Genomic DNA, 7,765 nt, shown 5'->3' on the forward strand with positions numbered 1-7,765 from the left:
AAAGCAGATTCAAATACCCCTAGAGATTTTTCTTTGTGAGTCTTTTAGTAAATGTCAAATATTGTTTACCAGACAGTCTATTCTGTATCATCATAGGGTCAAAAACAGCGGAAGCAAGTTTGCTTTCTTACAGCAGTATAGATAAAAATGATCTTAGTTTTGTTTCCTCTCAGGCCCTCATTTTTGGCTCACCTTTCTGATTTTGAATTTTATTCTTTCATTCTTCACTCTATTGCTCCAATTTCAGCAGCTTAAAATGAGTCAGTGTGTAACTTTTGCCTTTGCGAGCACGGTGTTTGTTAATTTTCAGTTTTCTTGATTAAAAAAGATGTTCCTATTCACAGCACACCTGGGACTTACTGCTGTAGGAGAAATTTTAAAAATACACAAAGAGTCAAATCATGATTGTTCTGCTCAAGATATGGTGGTGTGTTTAAGACTCATAACTAAAAGAAGAAAAAGTTATAGACTATGTTAAGTATCAAAAGTGGCACAAGACTGTCAGTCTCTTTTGGAATGTATGAGTCAGAGGACTTTATCAAAGTTTCTTGTAGGCTGAGAGACTAATTCTTTATTGGTATTATACATTTCTAAGTCTAAAAATCAAAATAATTGCTGGTAAAGGAAAAAATAGAGGAGCTTCAGATGCAAGACATGTCTGGTGGAAACTGCTGATGGGAGAGGCAGCAGGAGGCATGACCTGAAGACCAGTGGACACCTGGTTGGTATGATTCATATCAACAGATCAGTGCAGTCTACACCAGTCCTTGCTATCTAGAAGTCTTAAGACTCAAACTGTGATTGAAGGTTATTGGAGTGAAGGGAGAGCAGCCAGCTGGCTGAACAGTTGCTTCCCCGGAGGGAAAGTCTTGAAATTTTATGGTGTTAGTTATACTTTATGAATAATACTAATTATTCAGCTTATTTACCTTATACTCTCCTTTTTAATGAAGATGTTTAACTGTTGTCCTAAAAATCTGCAGATGGGAAGAAGTGGTTCTGAGTATAATTCGTATAATTTCCCAAGGTCCTTGCAGAGGTCTTAAAGGGTGCTTAGGTGACACCTGAAATTTACATGCAGCTTTGTATTTCACAATTGAATCGTGGCAGGAAGGTTATACTGAGGAGTATGTTAGTTGTTTAATTAGCCAAAGCAATGAGAGATTGACCCACAAACATAGGATTATAGAAATGTATCAAATCCAGTACTGAATTAACGCTTCATTTCTGTTTGTGAGGTTGCAGGAAAGAGAGGTAATCTCAATTTCAAAGGCATATACATTTGTGAAAGCAAGATGAGCAAGGACTCTTGCATGTTATGTTCAGTTTTAGGGCAAGCTAAAATGTGATGGAGGACTTTCTTTTTCCCTCCATGCTGTTGACAAGTGATTGCAAAAACCCTTTAACAGAAGATATCTGAAGCACTAAATGCTTTCAGTGTTTACAGCACCCATCCATTTTTTTAAATTTTTTTTTTATTTTTATTTTTTTTTAATGAGTACATTGTGTGATAACAGAGCTATCATGTTAACCAGGAATTCAAGAGATGATGAATACATTTTGACACACAGAGACTCTCAGAAGAGTGGATCAGTAAAACCATAATTTATAGTTCATGGAGAACCTTTCTAGACATACACCTTTAGGTCGATGGTATTTTGACTTTTTTTATTATTTATTTATATATATATATTCCACACCGTAAACCGTGTTTCTCAGTAGAGAGTAACAGCTCTGGTTCTGCTATTTTCTCAGCTTTATTTTGCCTATACCAAAGCGCCACTGAAATTGAGGTTATATTTATTTGTTTTGATAATAGATTATTTAATTGCTCAGAAGTTGATCTGAATCTATTGTGTTCAATGTTTTATATCTTACTTTTTCCACCATTGTGATATTGAGGTTTCATTACTTGGTTTTGAGGAATTCTGCTCCTTTTCTTTCAGTTGGCTTTAGGAATTCTTGATTTGGTTTATGTATGGAGTACTTTTCTGAAAGATTCCTGAAGAGATTCCTGAAGTTGTCATCTTGGTTCTGTTAGGAATGTGAAGCATTTAGCAGCAGATACTATAAATCTACCAAATTGCATGTGCTAGGACTCATCCATTTGGTCTGTTTCATGTATTTTCAACAGCTCTGCAGTTTTTCTTCTGCTCTTTGAGCACTGACAGTAATGCAATTGCTAACCATACAGTAAGCTGGAGGAAAGTGAGTTTGTGGCGGTAATGACAAAAATGCTACTTTTCTGCTTTAGTTGACAAAAGCTGTCAGTGTCACTTGTAGTGGGGGAAAGCAATTGACTGATTTTCCTTAGGTTTGTGGAGTTATTGCTGCTTTCACAACAGATGCAGGGACCAACAAACACGTAAGTACGTTGCTCTGAAAGTAATGCCTCCTATCTATTTTGCAGAAACTACAGTGGGTACAAAGAACAGAATAACACTATTTGATAGAGCAAATTCTCAGGTATAAACCACTATTTTCCAACAAAGTTATCTCTATTAGCTCTGCATTTTTGCCAGTGATGAACAAGAATCTGTACGCACCAGAGGAGTTGACTTGCAGTCAACACTATGGAAATGCACATCCGCTACCTCAGTATTCTAACATCTGCTGTTCTGTCTCCACAATTATTTAGCAAACATCAGTGAATGCTAATGGGTGCCATTTTTTCCAATTGGAGAAGTTCAATGACACCCATTTTCTGCATCTGTGCTTCCATGTCAGACACTGTTTTGTCAGACTGACACTCTACTGCCATGTGCTGCACAGCGACAAAATGTAATGGATGGGATGGTTCAACCTCCTCTGCTGTACCACCAGTGTCTGCCTCTGACATCATGGGCCAATACTTTAAAAAAGAAAGAAGAGGCAGCATTTCTGGAGCAGTCATTTTACATATGGACACAGACAATTCATATATGTTTCTGAATTGGCATCTATACTACTTTCTATGAGGTCCCTTCCACTTACTTAATCTTGACTGTTAAGCATTAACAGCTGGCACTATCTACATCCATGCTCTCTTGCAAAAGTCATCAAGATAGAGAGTTATACGATAGTCTATAGTTGTTTGAAAATGGCTCAGCTCTCTGCTGTTGTCATTTTGACATCAAATGTAATATATTCCTCTATAAATATGGTGCTTTGTAGAAAGAAGAATCTTTGGCAATTTTTAATTCCCTACTATAACATTTTTTTCTTTGGGATTTCTAGGTTAGTAATGTGTCTGAGTCCATATTTTTTATAATATGCATCTTCATCTTGCTTCAGATACACCAGGTAGGTTTTTTACCTGGTAGAATGCAAAGTGGAATTGTCAAGTGGCAAAAAGCATGTCAAGGAAAGTCTACAGAAATGTGTCAGTGGACTCTCAGTGTGCTGAACAAGCACAGAGGGCAAAGATGATTCTGTCTATAGCTTGTATTTTCGGCTGTTTGGTTGAGAGGAGAAGGAAATTATTACATCATTATTCAAGAAGTGGAATCTCAGTGGACAAGGCCAAGCCATTTCACATTATGGAAATCACAAGGTGAGTGTTGGTGTAGTTTTCCTTTATTAGGCTTCTTTTTTCCTTGCTTTTCATGGTCTTCAGTTTATGGAAACATTTCCCAGATGGTTGACTGAAAAGCTTGAGGATGTTCAGAAGTTTATAAGGCATTTGATATACATTTGATATTTTGAGAGAAGGCTAAAACGTATGCAATTGTGTGACATCTTAAGGCTAATATATATATATATATATTTTTTAACAAGCGATTTCTGTATTACTCTTACTTTGAACTCCTTGAATCCTTTGCCATTCTGAGCAGCCAATTATTTTATGTTACTTGCAGAGGTAACAAACCAATAAAGAGGAGCCAGACTGACTTTGTGAGTAGTTTGGGATACGTCTGGATGGATGGACATCCTGACTCTGACATATTTTTTTTTTTTTTTAGTTTTATGATAGTAGTATTTAAGTGTTGCTCGGATTAAAATAGCATACAACAAAAATCTATATAGCAGTAGAATTCAATAAATGAACCTTTTTTTTTTTTTTTCCCTTGAAACTTTTAATTTTGACACTTTCGATACAAGTTTCCCAAACAATAAAACTGGAGTCAGATGCACTATGCGGTTATAAATCGAGCCAGTGCTCATACTATGCAGTGATTAACTAGTTCCTGCAACTGAATATATCTCCACTGGTAGCTATAGCCTGCAAGGTAAAGTGATTGCTCATAAATACTGAACAGATATGCTCATACATCACTGAATAAAGACATCAATCGTTTTCAAGGTGAAAAGGATATTTCTCAAAAGCAAGCATTACTGCATTTTGCAGCAGTAATAACACAAGCATATTTTCATTTTTGAACAGCTTTGTTCCTGTTAGAACTGGAGTTCAGGAGGAAGGGCCTTTTAAGCATGCTAACCAACAGGAAAAAAGCAACAACAAACAAACATAGAATAAACTGAGATGAAAGGGTCCCACAAGGATCATTGAATCCAACACAGACTCCAAATAGGAATACCAACATTCAAATCCTGTGTCTGACAGTATTATCCAATCTCTATTTGAACTGCAGCGGCTTGGGCCTCTAGCTAGCTACTGCCCTGGGGAGCCTGTTCCAGGGCCTGACCACTCTCTGGTGAATAAACTTTTCCTAACTCCAGCCTAAACCTCACCTAATGCAGTTCCATGCCGTTCCCTTAGGTCCTGTGGCTGTCATCAGAGAGCATAGCTCCATGTTGCCACTCTGCTCACACCATGAGAAGCTGTGGACCACCATTTCCCTCAGCCTCTTCTGCTCTGAACTGACCAACTCAGGAAGCACTGCACCTCCTAGTATGCTTTGCCCTCCAAATCCTATACCATTGTTGGGCCCTTTTGGCTCTAAGTGCATGTTGCTGATTCATACTGAATTTGCTGTCAACCAGAACCACAAGATTACATTCTGTGGGGCTGCTCTACAGTCTCTTGTCCCCCAGTCTGTACAGATAACCAGGGTTGCACTGTTGTGGATGCAGAATCTGTACACATTCTTCTTAAACTGAATGTATTTGGTACCTGCCCCATCCCCCAGTGTGTCGAGATCTCTCTGCAAGACCTCTCTACCCTTGAGGGAGTCAGCAGCTCCTCCCAATTTAGTGTTGTCCATAAACTTATCTACTTTACCTTTTAAGTCCTGCATCTAAGTTCTTGATGAAAAGATTAAAGAGAACTGTCCCTAAAATGGAGCCCTGTGGAACCCCACTAGTGACTGGAGGCAATCCCAGTGCAACTCCACTTACTGTAACAATTTCAGCCTGATCTGTCAGCAGATTGTTCACCATGTTATTTCTGTCTAGCTGTATCCTGGACATATTTCCTGGATATTGTGAGAGAGTTTTGAATTCCAAAAAGTTTATATTGACTGGCCTCCCTTGGTCTGCTGAGTGGGTAATGTTGTTATGAAAGGAGGTCAAATTAAACAAGGCTTTCCCCACTTGCACCTGTATTGTCTGTAACCAATGACTGTATTGTCCATTTTGCAATTTTTTTTTAATTTTTATTTATTCATTTATTTTTTTAAGTGACTCCAAGAATTGCACGTAGCATCATTTCTGGATACATCCTCCTTTGGGCTCATCTTCTTTAACTTTTCTAACTTTGCAAGAGCAGAAATCTGTATTAGATTGGTTACACAGATGTCATCGCTATTCTCTCCATCTACTTTCCTTCTTTTGGACTCATCTCCTCTTTCAAATGAGAGTGAAATATCTTTCTTGTTGTGTTTCCCTTTGTTGCTTTTTTTATTCTTCTTCTTCTTCTTTTTTTTTTTTTTTTTTTTTTTTTTTTTTTGACCAAGTTATGCCACAAAAGTGTATAAAAGTAGTTGGAAGTTTCAGTTCTACTGGTGATCAGAGTGCTTGACTGGGTGTGAATTAGATCTGTCCTGAGGCTGTTCCTTTTTTATTCTTTAGACATAAGGCATGAAAACTAATTGTCAGTACTTGAGTTACTGTTGTCTCTATCCTTACCAGCAAGGGAAAACTGACTTCATAAGTTAAATGTTTATACCTGAATGTAGGTTCAGTTTTTCTGTGTTGCCTGAAGTATGTGTTCTTGTGTCAGTTTGGGTGAATCACTTCATTTGAAGTGACTTTTTTCCCCCATAGTATAGCAATTTATATTCCTGCAATTTATATTTCTGGGGGAACAAATCCATTGATAAGTGTGAGAAGCTCAGAAACATTATTGGCAAGAGTCCTAAAAATCTAGACAAATAATGTAAGCTTTTCTGAAAGAAAAATTGGAAAGTTACAGGATTTGGTCCTTTCTTTCTTGTTTCGTTTATGTCTTGTCTAGATAAATTTGAAATAATGCTTGATATTAACATAATACCAAGGAGAAAAACATGTAAGACATATCATATTTTTCATAGCATTAAATGAGTCTGGAGTGCACTATTTTCAAGCTGGGTACTATTTCCTGCACAAGATCACATAATACTCTCTTGGATGCACAAGGAACTTTCTCAGAATGTACAAGAAAATCTATTTTCTATTTTGACTAAAATCAATTTAAACACAGTTCCTTTTAGAACATTAGTATTTGTCAGGCCATTTTGAATTCCTTTGAAATATTAATGGAGTCTCAGAAACTTTAAACTCACCTAGTTTATTGTTGATTTTCATTTGCACATGATTTTATATAGGAGTAATGCTATCCTTTTAAACTTATTTGAATATCGGAAGATTTGGTCTTGATAGAGGAACAGCTCACTATTTCATGAGAAACTCAGAAGTGGATTACATATCTCTTATGTCTAACATATCCAGAATCTAGCAAATTTATCACTTGTATACAGAGATGTAATTAATACTCATAAAAATGCCTTTCTTTTATTTTATGTGCATGCTTTTTCTTCACTAAGGAAGAATGTGAGAATTCTTAGGTATATATATATATATGTATACAAAGTTAATCCTGCGGAATCTTACCTGTGTGATTGCATGGTGCCAATACAAGCAAAGAGAATGGGAAACTTAGCAGAATTTGATATTGATATCAGTGTTGCAAATTTCTCCTACACCAGTGGTCAGCTGCATGGAGCATTTCGGGTGATTTCCGTAGTACATGTTCTTTGATGTCATTTGTAGACATTCTGATATACGCTGTAAGGACAACTTTCAATTTTGTGAGCATTAAACAATAGGCATTAGAATCTTTCTGATTCTGTACATGCAAAGTATTTCATAACATGCTAATGTGTTTAATGTATTTCTGGGACAAGGAAAATACATCTAGGAGTATAATCACAATTCTGAAATTATTAATTAATTCTTAATATTTGCTTCAACATTATATCTGCTATTAGTCTCTTGCCAGACTTGATTCATTAAAAAAGACATATTTTTTCTCTGTGTAGGTAAATAAACATAGATGTAAATCTGTAGATAAAAAAAAGAGTCTCACGCTCCATCTTTTCTTTTGGACTTGAGAGTTAAATTCTCAAGTACTGGTGTTTATGGACTGTCTGAAATAGCAACAATTTACTCTAGATTTTTATAGCTAAGGAGGAGCAGATTTTCTTGTATAGAAAGTCTCTGGAAGCCAAGATCTGATAATCTGTCTGATGTTCCTTTTCCCTTTAGAGGCCAATTTAAAATATCAATATAAATATTTTTAACCTAAAATAATTTGTATACAACTGTTCTAAGATTTAAATAGTTTACCAGAACATATGATTTTGTTGATTTTTCTTTTAACAAAGTGGCTGTGAGAATTTTAAATGGA

This window comes from Coturnix japonica, chromosome 2 (genome assembly GCF_001577835.2).
Source record: "Coturnix japonica isolate 7356 chromosome 2, Coturnix japonica 2.1, whole genome shotgun sequence".
NCBI lineage: Eukaryota > Metazoa > Chordata > Aves > Galliformes > Phasianidae > Coturnix > Coturnix japonica.